This window comes from Xiphophorus maculatus, chromosome 14 (genome assembly GCF_002775205.1).
Source record: "Xiphophorus maculatus strain JP 163 A chromosome 14, X_maculatus-5.0-male, whole genome shotgun sequence".
Lineage (NCBI taxonomy): Eukaryota > Metazoa > Chordata > Actinopteri > Cyprinodontiformes > Poeciliidae > Xiphophorus > Xiphophorus maculatus.
In genome coordinates, this window is record NC_036456.1 from 24,990,165 (window position 1) to 25,006,186 (window position 16,022).

A 16,022-nucleotide genomic window follows, 5' to 3' on the forward strand; every position below is an offset into this window, starting at 1 on the left:
TTTTCAAAACTAATTTATGACTTATAAAAGAGCCAATATTTTCTTGCTTATCAAACAAGGTGGTGAAACAGGACAAGAGACCATTTTAACTGGAGTAGCCGGAAAGCTTAAATGTTACCAGTGATTTTTTATTTCTTGAGTGAGCTGAGAGAGAGAGAGAGAGAGAGGGAAGGTGCATGAAGTGATGTCTTTCCTAAACCAGAGTCAGTTACAGATGCCACTCTGTGGAGCCGGAACCAAAGCCAACACTCTGGTTTTTATTCTTTATTTCGCAAACAGCCAATGATCCGTCACCTGTAGCTCTGGGGTTGGGATTCATTTGGGATTTATCCCACATTTCCATCATTTTCCTCCCGCCACTGGCTTCGCGATGGGTCGCGCGGAGGATACGCATCAGCAGCGCGAGCAGACGCGACTCCAGCCGCTCCGACTCGGTTCGACAGGCTCGAGGAGGACGAGCTGATTCTGCGGAGTTAAAGGAGAAGAAGAAGGAGGAGAGGAAGACGGAGGCGGAAATCCCGCGAGAGAAACAAAAAAGAGAGAAAGAGAGAGAGAGGTGGTGGAGGGGGGAAAGAAACGCGGACAGATACGCATTCAGAGCAGAAGCGCCGCACGTGAGGCGCGCGAGCGGAGAGGGGAGTAATCATTAATTTTGGAGGAGCTCCGCGGTGAATTTCTGCTGTTTTTCCAGCTCACAGACGGAGAAAAAGGGAGTCTTCCGAACAGGTAAGGACCACCTAACAGCTCCCGCTAAACCTTTTCCTGCCGCACACGGAGAGAATTAAACACCTGTAAGCATCTTCAGCCTGATTGACTCAATTAACAGCAGCTGCTGTCTTCATGGTGCCACATTTAAACGACGGCCATCGTTTGAAATCGTGTGTCTTCAATAGTGACATGGGTTTAATGAAAGATTAACGTTAGTTTATTTCACTTTCTTTAGTATGTTTGCTCGTTGACCATTTTATTTTTTTGAGCAAATGTGGTGCTTTTGTTCCGTTTGGCTGTGTGTTATGCTCAAGCTTGGGTTGAGCAGCTTCTCCGTACGCAGATGAAGCCCTGAAACATGGTGCATACCTGGATCCATGTTTATTTTCATCACAGAGCTCCAGTGTTTGGGTCTGATCTGGTTTTCAAAGTGATGATGGTGTTGCTGTTGAGGTGTCGCTGAAGGTTGAGAGGGGAGAGATAGAGAGCGAAAGAGAGATGCTTTGGGTGACTGGTGGGTGGTTTATGTATCCTGAATGTATTGACTAATGCTGAGGAGAAAAAAAGAGGGGGTGTAGCTGAAGTGCGTGCGCGTCAGTTTGTGTGTGAGGGCCGCAGAGTTTGTGTGGGTCTCCATGGACTCCGCTTTGCGCGTTGGTGCGTTTTGGGTGCGCATGACGAGGCTTTGTGCGGTTAGAAACAGAGAAAGAGAGGGAGGATGGTGCAGCTTTCTGCTGTATTTGCAGAGTGGGTGTGTGTGCGCGTGCTCCTTTGTGCACGTTGTATGAAGATAGAGACAGAAATGGATAAAGCTGCAAAATGTTTGAGCTCCCCCATGGTTTTGGAAGCGCATAACGCGCAGTCATAAAGCCTAGGGGTTTTCCCCGCAAATTAGACCCTCCGTCTGCTTTTTTTTATTTTCCCTCGGTCTGTCCACCTGCAGGGAAACACAATCCTCTTTAAAATGTAAGGAAGACCTAACTGCAGGCGCAGCCACCCACAAACAATAACATCTGGGAAATGAACATCCTGCAGCAAACTGAATAATAACAACAACCAGAAAAATTATCTTGGCTATTTCATCTACAGGAGAGATGATGAGGGGGGAGGGGGGGAATCAATACAGACCGTTGATGATTTTATTTTATAACAGTAAAAGTTGCTGAATTGTGCATTTATTTTTTGGACAGTATTCTGAAGCCACTGCAGTCGTGTGGTGCAAAAATTACAGCTAAAGCAGCAAAGAAATGTCATTTAACAAATTGTAGGTAGCGAGTTTGGAAACTTTAAGTAGAAATATCTTAAAACCTGATTTGTTCGTGGCAATTCTTCCTACTGCTAATATAGAAATAAATTAACGTTCTAATGCTTTTATTTTGGTCTACGTTCCCTATTTATATACTGGATGTTTTTATTTTTGGAAGTGCTTGAACAGTCACGCCAAAATACACCGAGTTTGAAAAACAAGTTTAATCCGTGGACTCCAGACACGCTAGCAGTCAATCTGCCGCCAAGAACTAAACATGTCTATATCTGGAACATAGGTATGTGATGACGTTTACTTTGTGTTGACCAGAACCCTGGAAAAGAGATGCTGCGCAGTGATAACGGTGATTTCACTGATCGGGCCAAGATTTCCTCATAATTTGGTTGTGCTGAAGTTTGTAATAAAACCTGCTGTTCAACCAAACCACCTCATGCACAGTCTTATTCCTGAAGACAACACAATGCCTGCCTGTTCTTACTGCTTTTATTGGTAACTTATTTGTTTTTAAATGTATTGTTTTAGTTTTTCCCTCCTTGTAAATGTTCAGCACTTTGAAAGCACTTTATAAATTAAGCTAGTATTGTTATTGCTAGGTATTTGCATTTTGACATGCAGAATAAATAAAAAATAGAGAACAATTGAAGATATTTTCAAATATTCAAATGAATCCTTTTCCGGGAAAAGAGTATAAACATCTTACAGCTGACGGGCACGATGTAGCAACAGGTGGGGAAGGGGCTGCACTGCGTTACTTAATGCGCTTTAGTATCAGAAAAGAAGAAAACTCCTGCACTTTCTCTGGCTTCTTCTTAAAGTCATTTGGGAGGAGTTTTACAGAAAATGTTAGAGGTGTTGAAATTATAACTTTTAAAAAGTCACTGGGGTTTTATTTGAGTTTATATTTCTTCCTATCCCATTTTCTGTTTCTTTTACTTGTTTGTTTTCCAAGCATGTTCAAATTAAGATAAATTAAGCCCTCTGTGTGGTTTAGTGTAACTGTGTGCAGATGTCACCATTAAGCAATTTTATTTTCATACTTTCAAATCAAAAAAACTTATTGAAGACCTGTTTCAGTGTAATAAATTAAAAACGTGTGAATAACTTTGCTCACGTGTTTAAAAAAATGGCAACAATGGGCATAAACAGTTGCATGAGATTATATTCACAATTCAGCCATAGTGCTAGCACGACAAGCCCCGCCTACTTTTAAGCAGCTACGTATGCAGCATTTTGAGTGAATTACGCAGAAGAGCAATGGATTCAACACGTTGGAATGACACACAGCTTTGGTGGAGTCATCTGCACATTGTCAGGAAAACAAAAAACATCATCCTCCTACCACTTCCTGTCGTCTTCTTTGTGGTTTTTGCCAGGAGTAACAGCCGGCTGTCGATCACATGCATGACTCGTGTGATACAAAAAATGTTTGGGGTTTTGCAAAATACAGTCGAAAAACCTCATCCTAACACAAAAACCTTTTAGCGAAAAATGTTTGTTTCTAAATGACAGTATATTCATTAAGCAGATTTATTTTTATAATTTCAATTTGCACAATTATATGGCTAATGGAAGCCCAACTAATGTCTATTTTGTTGTTTTTTGCTATTCACTGTGTGTTTAAACAAGGACCAGTTTTACAAACCCTAAAACTACTCTTTTTTCCATTTAAAATATTAGAAAACTTCATTAAATGCAGAATGAACACGCTGTAACTTTCGTATCAATCAATCAATCAAATTTTATTTGGATATCACATTTCAGCAGCAGAGCATTTCAAGGCATTTTGTTTCATAAACGCAAAAACACAAAGTGATGCAATGTAGAATCAACAATCAAAACATTACATTAAATCAAGTGCCATCATGAAATTCGTAATTGATTATGTTTCAAATATAACAGTAAACAGGTGGGTTTTGTAGTTGAGATTTAAGGGAAGTCAGTGTTTCAGCTGATTTGCAGTTTTCTGAAAGTTTGTTCCAGATTTGTGGTGCATAGATGCGGAATTTTGCTTCTCCATGTTTGGTTCTGGTTCTGGGGATGCAGAGCAGACCAGAACCAGAAGACCTGAGAGGTCTGGAAGGTTGATACAAAAGGAGATCTTTAATGTATTGTGGTGCTAAGTCGTTCAGTGATTCACTTAAAAAATTGTCATTTTTAAGTGGCTGTATAACATATTCTGCTCTTTAAAAAAAGTTTAATCCAGCTTTTAGCACATAAAGAATACTATGATGGTACTTTCTCTGGCATTGCACAAAGAAATATCCTTGAAACAATGGAAATTCAATATAACCTAAAAAAAAAACATAACTTCTTAAGTCCAAAAAAGCTCAATGTTCTCTCTTAAATCATAATATTGACCACTCCTTAGTTCCACATAATGATTTTTTATGTTTTGTGACCAGAAATATTTCCAAATATTCATATTCGTTTTTCTTGTAAGCAAATCGAAAGTATAGGAACATTATTTCCAGCCAGCTGACCTACAGTGAGCAGTAACAGGTGGAGGAGGGACATCACAGCCAAACAGCAGGAATAAACTTTGGTCACTGAAAAACGTTTATGTAACCTTTCTCGTCCGTCGCGGCACCAGTGTAGCCTTCCTCGCTTGGTTGTTTGTCACCTTCTAGAATGAAACGCTCGTCACAATGTGGCTTCTGACGGCATGCAAGTGGCCCAACAGCTCCACCAGCATTCCTCAGGGTTCTGGTGGGGAAGCCGTGAGAGCCGAGAGATGCTGTTTCTCATCGCACCACTAGGTGGCTCTAAACATATGTATCGATTAAAAATCTCATAAATACTTACTATTATTATTATTATTTTGGGTAAAATTCACATACACATACATACACATGTTTCTCTCTGTTACATTTACAGTTTTTAAATCCTATCTGTTAAAATTCTAGTTTGTCAGTGAAATCACAAAATTTGTTGAAGTTTGCTGCATAAACTGCATATCTTTCCATATTTTTTTGGGCTGATATTTTCACTAAAAACCACCGAAACTTAAACAGTTTTGCACATTTCACATAAAAAAGGTCCAAGTCAAACCTGAAACCAGATGGGAAGCTTTTATTTTCTTAACTTGTTTCCTCATCATGTGTTTTCTCAGCATCTACAGAAATTTAGCACACAAATCGCCCCATTCTGTTAGGAACCATGTTTGTTCTCCTCCTCTTCCCCACCATGAGCTAAATAATTCAAAATCTAAACACTATCAAGCATATTCTCACTTTTGAGCGCTTGACTAGTTTTTGTAAGGGTTGGAACAAAAGACAGGAGAAACAGTGTGGCAGGGAAAGAAATAATAAATGATGAAAAAGAGCAAAGGCGGATAAAAAAAAAATCTCTTTGAGAAAAGACGCTGACATGAATGTTTGTTTAAATAAGGGATTTAAAAGAAAGCTGTGGCTTAGCGCCGCAGAGTGCAGCGAGAAGCAAGAATTTCACACTAAGAATGATGTTTGACTGCAGGGGGAAACGGATCATATTTGAGTCTTGTCTCAGGATAATAGATTCAAAACTGTCAGCTGGAAAGTAGAAAATGCTCCAGACTAGTTCTCGGCGTTCAGGCCTATTTTCACCGCTTTGGACGGGATCTGTCAGTTCTGAGAGCGATGCTTCTGCAGCTGCCTGCATCTTGACTTCATCTGAGCTGCTGAACGCTAACAGCAGATGGCTGCTGCTTCACTCTTCATCTGAAATACAGGGATGTGGGATAGCAGCACCTGGAGCCCGGCGAGTTTGGTAGACTGCAAATAACGAGCACATAAGCTGCCCAGATTAATCCTTTCTCATCTCCCATCTGGTTATTTTAAATAGCTATGAGTAAATAGCTCATAGCTGCATGAGTTTTGTTTACGTCCGGAAATTTTGCGCATGCGCACAACGCTGGAGAGTAAACTGGATGATTCTTGTACCTGCCGTCCGCTGCCGCGACAGGACAACACGGTTAACTATAGAGATATAGATATTATTAATTCACTGCAGTGCGTCACGACAAAATAAAAAATAGCGAGGAAAACCCGTTGAACTCAAAACCACTTTTTTCTCGCTTTCTGTTGTCGGTGACGCTACACGCAGGCTCGTTGCCACAGCAACTGACAACAACACCAACATAACTATCAGGATTTAACACCACAAGACACCAGAGGTGTGACCAAGTCACTGTGTTGCAAGTCTCAAGTAAGTCTCAAGTCTCTGTCCTCAAGTCCGAGTCAAGTCTCAAGTAAAGACAGGCAAAAGTCGAGTCAAGTCTCAAGTCAGGAACCTTTAATTTCAAGTCATTTCGAGTCGTTTTTATTTTATATTTTTTTTATAATTTGCAATTATACATAAAATTCCAATAATAGACCATTTGTTTGTTTTAAAATATGTATTTATCTCAAATGATAGAACATGTGTAGCTGAACACAAAGTATAAAAAACATTTTTAAATTGGACCACTTTATTGCCCAGTTCTGTTAAACTTGATATTCAATAAAAAAAGACGAAAATGCTGACATTTCCACAGCACAATACAAAGAACCATAACAGCAGTTTTTTCCTCTTTTCTCTCACCTGTCAAAACAATATATTGTCAATATAATTTCCCAACGTAGATGTCTTCAAATACACCAACCATCCTTAGATGACACTAGACCCGGCTCATCATCATGATGGGACAGAGAGACTCTGTTCCCTGTGTTCAGGTCCAGAATCTGCTTTCTGTTCCGGAGCCCCGCTCACTATCCACCGGCTTCCTGAGCTAACACGGTGCACATTATTTGTGGAGGCATTTGAAGGACCGGATTTATGGTAAATCATCACCAATTTAACCCGGAGTACACATGCTAACACGAAGTTAGCTAAAGTCAACTATCTTACAGCAAAAGAAAAGCGCCACCTACCGATCTTTGTGAAGCTTCAAATGCCGGACAAAGTTGGACGTCGTGGCATCTCCATCCGATATTCTCTTCTTGCATGTTTTACAAGTTGCAGTTCGTTTTTTAGTCGAAAGTTCATAACCTACGTAGCCAAAAGAAATTACTCGCGGAAGGATATTCGAGCGGTTATTTCGTATTTCGTTCCCTGAGCTCTGTAGCTTTGCCGCGTTTTTTTAAACGTCCAAATCCTGTTAATTTGATTGGTTGTGCTGCAGCTACGTACACATACATACATAAGGAGAGAGGAAAACCATAGTGACGGTCTGCGCATATTGATACGGAATGAGTGACATTAATTAATGACGCCACTTTATAAATAATGTGTTTTAAATTTTAAGACTTTGAGTAAAAAATATCAAGTCTTTTCAAGTAAACAGCTTCAAGTCGAGTCAAGTCCCAAGTCAATGGCATGAAAGTCAAAGTCAAGTCCGAGTCTTTGAGCATTTTTTCAAGTCAAGTCTCAAGTCGTGATTTTAACGACTCGAGTCTGACTCGAGTCCAAGTCATGTGACTCGAGTCCCCACCTCTGCAAGACACTCAAACATTTCCCACAAAAAGAACAGAGCATCCAGTCCGTTACAGTTTCATGTTTTCAGGGTGGATGTTTATTTTGCTATCATTAATAAGTGATCGCTGTGGCAGATTAGCGCACCACTGCTTTTAGCTAAGCTAACACCGCTAATTTAAACACCCGGTCTAGTGATGATCTGTCAGAGTTAATGTTTAGGTTGGATTTTTTATTTTTTGAACTGAACCGAAGCACAACAAATTCAACATCACATCTACAAAATCAAGCAAGGATATCTCACTTCCCTCTATTTTTTTCTTAAAACCTTTTTCTGAATTATCTAGTTGTCTTTGTGTTGACAATTAGTAGCAAAGAATTGTCCCTTTTTCTTTTAAATATCATACCAGGCATGCATTTAAGAAATTGGCGTAACAGCTAAAATCAATGCTTGTTGTCGTCAGCCAGCAGCTTTTTGCCCTCTAGCAGGGAGATGGAGGAACGTGACGTCATGCTGAAGGGCCATATATTATCTAAGCTTTTTTCTCATTTGAATTGTGGATTTAAAGGAGTGGTGTGTGGTCAGTTTGGTCCAAATATGATGCAATGTGGTGAAACCATCTGCTCCTGCATTGAGAGATATACCTCATCTTTTATATACCACTCTAATCTTGGCAAGTTTCCTTGAGACAAAATAAAAAGACACCAATTACACCCTGGTGGACGGTTTTAAAGGCAGACCATTTCCTCCACTTTAAAATAAAAATCCTGGTGTCCGAAAATAATAGAATATTAAAAAATACTGGTTTATTTCTACTGCTAATAAACCAGCAGGAGGCACAGTCTACATTAATACATGACAAATTTGAAAAAGATAACTTCAGAAATGTTTTTCTTTGACATTGTTTAATGTTATTTTTTTAAATGAATAAAGCTGGACATTAAAGCTGTGCTGATACAGCTTCAATACTGTGTGAACACATGCTGACTAATTGACTATTTGACTAATTCACCAAATTTCTTATTTTTTCATCCCTCAAAACAATATCTGATTTGTGCTAGTTCCACATGTTGGACTAAATCAGATGTAGTTGAAATCAAAACATCTGAATATTAAAAAGTTAAACTTCAGAGTAAAACAGATAAACGTAGCTTTCCCATCTCCCATTAAGGGCTATTTCTACTTTCCTAGGGAGCTTTCACACCTGGTAAGCTGTTAGGAAACCAAAATTGCAACATATGTTGCATTTTCAGCTGCTGTGTTTCACTTTCACACTGAACTGTGTCAAATAAACCAAAAGAACTGAAACATCTGTTCACCTCCTCGCCTGTGGGGGGCGCTGCACCATAAAAACCTCTGAAGAAGATAATGAGCACAACTTCCTTCTTCACAAAAAATGGAGTAGCGGCAGATTTTAACGATTGTAGGATTTCTTTTTGTCTTTGTTAAAAGACGAAGAACCATTTCTCCTGCTAGCACTAGATTAGCATTTTTGTTTTGGTTGTATTTACCCAGAATGCTGTGCGTTGAGAGATCCTTGGTCTGCTTGCATTCAGACTGCACCAGAGTTCACTTCAACCAAACGGGGCGTACTTGTTGAAAAGTCACTACATTGGTATATTGGAGGTTATTTCCGATTATTTTTGGGGTTCGCAGGAATACTTTGATTCTACCAGCATTTCTGTTCTTTGTGGTAATTTTATGCTGAAATTTAAAGCATTTAGGCAAATTGGCTCTGATAGGCGTCACATAAGTGTGACAGATTGACCTGCTTTTGACCCGCTGCTGCACCGTTTGACTGACACTCGACAGGAAACCTCAGCTCAGAGTCTCCTCTGGTTTTCTCTCGGCTGTCGTCTGTCTTGTAGATCTCAGTTTGGCCAAACTCAATCAGTTTCAAAACCTCCATACTCTTGGTTATAAAGTGAGGTCCTGCCTCATCTGGAGAGAATTCCCAGTTTTTCCTGAACAGTTAATGTGGAGGAGATTCACTAATTTTTTTTGAGATAAAGATCAGAATAAATTGCACTGGAGAAACACAAAATCTTTTCATTCTAGTTTCTGGTGAAAATATTTCAGTACATTTGAAATGAGACAAAACTAACTCGCAAATAACTTTTCAGTAAGATGTAGGAGCTTGTTTTAAGTAAATAATTCCCAAATATTGGCAGATAACGTCACTCATGACATGGGAAAAATGTCTTATGAGTGGCACTAATACTTTTTAAGTTTTAAGTTGATAATTTCTTAATATTAATTTCTTAAAAGTTCTAGTTCGAAAGTAGAGCAAGATATTTTTATGTGACATTATCTACCAGTGTAACTAGAACTTTTTTATCAATATTTAGGAGTTATTAACTTAAAACAAGCTCATATATCCTGCTGAAAAGTTACTTTTAAATTAGTTTTGTCTTATTTGAAATGCATTGCTATGTTTTCACTAGAAACTAGACAAAAATAGTTGGTTGGATGTTTTGCAGTGTAATTTATTGTGATTTGTGTCTCTAAGAAAACATCCCATGTCCTCCACTTTTGGCCATATAAATTTGTAAGTTATAAAGCAAAATGTCCGGATCTCACACCTTCAGATCCTTTAATCTGTGCTGCTTGAGCATTCGATCTGGTTTAGGCCTGAAAAGGAGAGAGAAACGGTCCAGAATCCTCTTTTGGATTTGTGAAATTGTTCCTCTGTGACCTGAGTGGGTGAGATTTTTTTAGTTCAGTGTTTCTCTCTCTCTCTCTAGCAGCCGTCCCTTCCCTCCTTGTCTTCCTCTTCCACTCACTCTGTCGTTCTCAGATAGATGGATAGATGAAGGTGCTAGAGGTGTGATTGTTTTGTGCAGCAGAATGAAACACAGGTGATGCACTTCATCCCACTGCAGACTCTATTTCACTCCTTCTTTCTCTTTTTTTCTTTCTCATAAGTCACTGATTTTTTTTATTTTTATCTCTGTCCATAGCTTTGTTATTTCACGCATTGTTCCATTTTGCTTCTGTAAAGTCCTGCTGTTTCTCCACTTGCTTTATTTTTTTAGTCAAATGTTTTCTCTTTTTTCACTCTTAGATTTTTTTTAATCTTTTTGTCATTTTATCTTGTTCCTTAGCTGATCTGTATTTTGCTTATAAATGTGAGCATGTATGGAAATATTAGCAGATTTATACACAGATTTTATAGAAAAATCACAAGTCATTTTGTTAATCACAAAATTAACAGCTGGAACTGTAGATGCAAACATCACAGCTAAATAACTTTTGATTTTTAATAAATAAAACATGATATTTATGCACTGCAAGAACTACCAACTCCACAGAGGAAACTGCAGCGTAGTTTTTTCCTTTTGTTTCTCGCATTTAATTGTTAAAATGACAACGTTTACACAGATTAAGATTACTGGCTTGTAATATGTGCTCCAGGATAAATCTTGAGTTTCTATGGAATATGAAGATATCAGGTTTGAAGTAAAGAATATTTCAGAATCACCTTTCTGGTTTATTCTCCATCTTGTCTTTTCTGTGCATTTGCTTAGTTTACTAAATTCTAAACTCATTTTACAAACTTTCTTTTTCTTTCTAAAGTTTCTATTTATTTTTCTATTAAAGGTTTTTACTACTCTCCATTTTAACTGGTCTTGTTTTAATAAAACAATTAATAAAAAACTCAACACATTTTAACATCTCCAATTAAAATAATAATATGCTGCTTATAATAAGCAAAAAATGCAGAAAAGCATCTGTTTTTTTCTTTTCTTCTTCATTTTCATCTCTAAACTTTGATGATTTGATGTGCTTGAAGTTCTTTCTGTAAAAACGAATCCTATCCTGTCGATGGAAAACATAAATCCTCCAGCAGCTTTCAGCGTCCAGCTGCATTTATTATTCTGTGAAAATAGCTGCTGTATGGGTCGCTTAATTAATCATTTCAATCCGACGATGAAATGAATATTCACTAATGCAGATTGTGAGCAGTTATCATTTATGGATGTTTCATGGTTTAGTGGTTTTCATTGCCGAGAATGGAGCTAATGGATCTTTGAATTAAGCAGAGTTTTCTATTATTGCTGATGATTTCAACATGCAGGAGGAATTTGAATTTTCCTTCTGTTTTTATCAAACTATAAATTCTACGTAAACAAACTACAGATGAATTAAAAGGATAAAAGATGTGGGATAATACCAAAAACCAGTAATTAGTTACATTTACTCAATTTGATTTACTTTAGTAACTTTTTTGAGGAAATATACTTTTATTAGTATTTTTAGCACTCTGTACTTTTTACTTCTACTTGAGTAAAATTTCTGAATTTTCTACCCACTCAATGAAAAACGAACGTGTGTTAACCGAAAATTCACCAGACACAAACCTGGAGTTGTGTTAAAGTTTAACAAGTTTTTCATTGAAATAAACTGATTTGGAAACATTTTCTTTTGCTTAACTTTGTTATATTTTGTTACTTGTATGAAATATTGTCATTTTTGTTCTTAAAATACCAAAATTTCCACTTTATATTTTGGTCCATCTGATGATGTAAGTTTTAAATATTAAATGATTAATATTTTGATCAGTACTTGAGTAAAATTTGACCAAATACTTTTTTACTCTTACTCGAGTACAGTTTTTGGCTACTCTTCCCACCTCTGCCTTTTCAGTTAAGCTTCATTAAGGAGATTTTCTATCAATGCACAATCTATATTCTTATTGCATGTATATAAAATCCAAATGATGCAGGATTCCAGTATTGTTATCTGAACAGAGAACTGAATGTTAGAAATGTCTCCTTTCCTCTAAACAACATAAATGTGGACAAAGACTCGGATGAATCCGTGAAGCAGGTCACCTTGGAGATTTCTCGTTTTGCACTTCAGCGCCAGCGAACCGAATTGACTGACATGTGAGAATTATTGGCAGCTTCGTCTTTTTTAAGAGCTCTCGCTCTGATCGTCCTCATTCTCCTCATGTCTCCAAAGCACGTGTCTGCATGCTTTTCTAATTTTAGAGTAAATTCACGTGTGCATCTGTGCTTCTTTTCTCCCCAAGAGTGTTTGCGTGTTTACCACACTCTGGGTGTTTGATTGGAAACTCGTTCTTATTGACGGATGCTCCTCTGGGTAAACGTGGGTTGTGTTTAGACCACTCCAGATTTCTGGAGGTAATTCACTGTTGTGGCATTCGGAAACTTAATGATGCACGTCTTTCATGTGTTTTGTCTTATTGTTGATGGGATGTTTTGCTTTAAATTATTAATGTCGGCACAGAACAGAATTAGAACTTCCAGAGATTTTTCATCAGAAATTTGAAATTTGAAGTTTGAGTCAGAAAATGGACCGAAGCGTTCCTGTAGAACCTCATTTCACAGCAATCATGGGGCTCAAGAAAAGAAACTAAATCATCTGAATGTTTTCTTTTGGTTCAGATCGTAGATGAGTATCAGCTCAGGTTGATCTGTTGGACTCTCTCCTTACCGTCGTCTCATTCAGCAAATGTTTGCTGTGGGAAATATTGTGTCCACATCCTCCCAGTGCAGAAACCTCGTCTGACTCCAGCCAGCATGTTTAAATACAAACCCATCCTCCATCAGCTGACAAAGCAGCAGCAACAGCACAATCAGCGCCTCTTTGTTGAAATGATTTGCAATTTATTTTAGCTTTAATGTGCGGGAACAGCAGTCCTCCATAATTTGGCGAACAATGAGAACAGGCCCATTACAAAAACACAGCAATTACTCGTCCAGATAATGGGATGAATTCACTTTTTTTATTTTTGTTATTGCCAGGAGGAGAGATGCATACCTGTCTGCAGCTTTCTCTTGATTGTGTTTATGACAGCGCTGATGTTCTGTAGAAATGTCATCAAAAATGAGTCACGATTATGTTCTGTGTTTTTGTGTTTGTCATTGAAGCATGGGAGAAGCATTAGAATAAAATCATCCCCTCGTTTTGACGTGCCATCAAGCTCAGAAAGGCTGGAAGAGAAAAAGATTTGACAATGTGTCTAAACACAGAGGGAATAAAATACTTTCTAATGTAGAAACAGAAACTGTCAAGATCTTTCTTAGCTTATTGGGTAAAAAATAAAATCTTATTTTTATTTCCTGCTTAGGCGCATCAGCCTTCAACCCACCTGCTTAGGATTGTATTAGAAACGTAATCAATTACAAATTTATTGATGGAACTTGACTTAATGTCGTGTTTTGATTGTTGATTCTATGTTGCATTGTGTTTCTGTGTTTGTTATGATGTAAAGCACTTTGAAATGCCTTGCTGCTGAAATGTGCTATACAATTAAAATGTGATTGATTGATTGAACCCACAACTTTTATTTTAGAAAGAAGAGTTGTATTTTAGCATCCTTTCTTTACTGCATCTGCAACATATGGCTGCTATATTTTCTTTTTTTTTCACTAAAAGTACGTAACCAACATTTTTATTTAGATCTATTTTTCTTATTAGGATGGAAACTATGTAAAAATATCAGCGTCCCATATGAGAAAATCATCTTTTTCGAAACGTTTTGTGTTTTTATTCATAGGAAAACCTAAAAATATAAATAGAGGTTTCAATTTAAAAATTAGATTAACAGATTTCATGCAGTAGATATTTATCAAAAATGTCTGTTTTTCAGAAGGTCAGGTGATATTTGTGACTAAATTGATTTATTTAAATGAATTGAGGGCAAAAATAACTTTTTTTGCATTGTACAAATTGCACAACTTTACTCTAATCAGTATATATCAGCCTTAGGATCCAACATGAGTCATGAAAAAAACAAATCCAGAGGTAAATAAATATTTTAAAGCGATGTATGAATGCCATTGGCATACATTTTCATTTTATAATCATATAGAGTTTCATTATTTTTCAGTTTTATTCCTGTCTTTCTCTTACTGGGCTACCATTTCAGATTTGCTCCTCTCGATTAGTTTTTAAAGCAGAATAAAGAAAAAAAAGAGAAAGCCTGGGAGAGATGTTTGAAAATCTACAATCAAATATCAAACAAAGAGAAGAAAAACTTCCCCAGAGTGTTTTTGAGAAAAGAGACCAAAGCAGCAGAAAATGAAAGAGTGAAGTAATCGTACAGGGGAGACGACCCGAATCAAACGGAGACAGGTTGGAAATGAAAATGAAAGGAGCACCTGGAGGGGATCTATGCAGAGTGAGAGGAAGTGTGAATGGGTCAGAAATACAAATCAGTTCAAATATGGAGTTAAAGGAATATAAGTGGGGCGCGGCCGCCCCTTTGGCTTCTGTCTCCTTCTGTGAAGTATTTTATCCTGCAGCTCCGAGGCAGACTGAGCGACCGGCTAATGCTGCAGCTTCTTCTTAAAATCTCACTTCACAATGTTGTCTGGTTTTAGAAAACAAACAATTTGTTATGGCTGAAACGATTAATCGTGATTAATCAATTATTTAAATAAATCGTCAACTAATTTAGTAGTTAATTAATCGCTAACTGGTGTGTACCTACTCAAAAATATCAGTTTAGTCCAGATTAATCATGATTATTAAATTTTTGAAAGAATCATCAATTCATTTAGTGGTTGATTAATCATTAATCAGAATATGGAGACTCAAAAATGGACATTTGGTCCAGATTAATCTTAATTAATTATTTTATATAATCGTCAACTAGTAGTCAATTAGTCCCTAACTGCAGTATACAGACTCACCCTATAATTCTGTGTTAAAATACTTAAGTGGATAAATAAAAAATAGAATGTGCCTTTTTTTTATCCAATTAATTGTCAGAATAAACGATTAATTAGTTACGAAAACCTTATTGTTTGTTGCGGCCCTACCATTTTATATTTCTGATCATTTCTCTAAAGGTCAATCCAATCACAGCTTCTTCTTCTGTTAAATCTCCATCTTAATTAAGTTGTTTTTGGAATTTTTGTTCCATTTTCTGATGATAAACAACAGAAAGGAATTTAAAACCAGGATGCGATCCAGCTCAGTATCCACTGAGGTTTTATCTTGGAAACAATCTAAATCTGTGTTGAGAGGTTTTCCTGCAGCGTCTGAAGAGATTTACAGTAAAAATCTGTCACCAGAAGAGATTTCTCACTGAGAAAAAGATTTAAAAACAGAAATTCTGCTGCACAAAAAGACACAAATCTACTGAATGTCTTCTTTTCTCCAACTGCTTGATTAAAAAGGTTTCTCTCTGTCTTTCTTCCTCCTGTCCTTATCTGCTGTTGGGGTCAAACTGACAAACCAATATCTTTACAACCATGTTTTATCCTTTGGAAGAAGCTCAGACTTTAAAGCTATTCCTAGAAATGATCCTGATTATTAGCATCTTTTTTATTCTTGACCACACTGATGATTATTTAGCACTTTAATGGGTTGAGCTGAAAAATGTGGATATATTTATTTAATGTCACATTGTTCTTTTATGTCCCTAACCTGAATGAAGAGGGTCATTAAACCAACTCCTCATTTATTCCTTATCCAGACTGCATAATTACATTTATAAACAAAGTATTTTTCTCAAAAACTGCAAATATTTTGAGGCAGATTCCATTTTAATTGAACTTTTCAGTTCAAAATAAACAATGGTGGTCTTGCTTTCACAGACGGTGGAAACTTCGTCCAACTTTTAACGTCACTTGGAAAGGAAGC

At 37.2% G+C, this 16,022-nt stretch overlaps 1 protein-coding gene across 1 annotated transcript in view; it reads left to right on the forward strand.

Moving 5' to 3' along the window:
• The first annotated feature begins 236 nt into the window (after nucleotides 1-236).
• The window catches only part of LOC102218899 (short transient receptor potential channel 5-like), a 121,903-nt gene continuing 106,117 nt past the window's right edge, over nucleotides 237-16,022 (forward strand). Inside the window, exon 1 of the mRNA XM_005809411.2 lies at nucleotides 237-726. The gene's annotated coding sequence lies outside the window, so the exon portion shown is untranslated. The remainder of the gene's footprint in view (nucleotides 727-16,022) is intronic.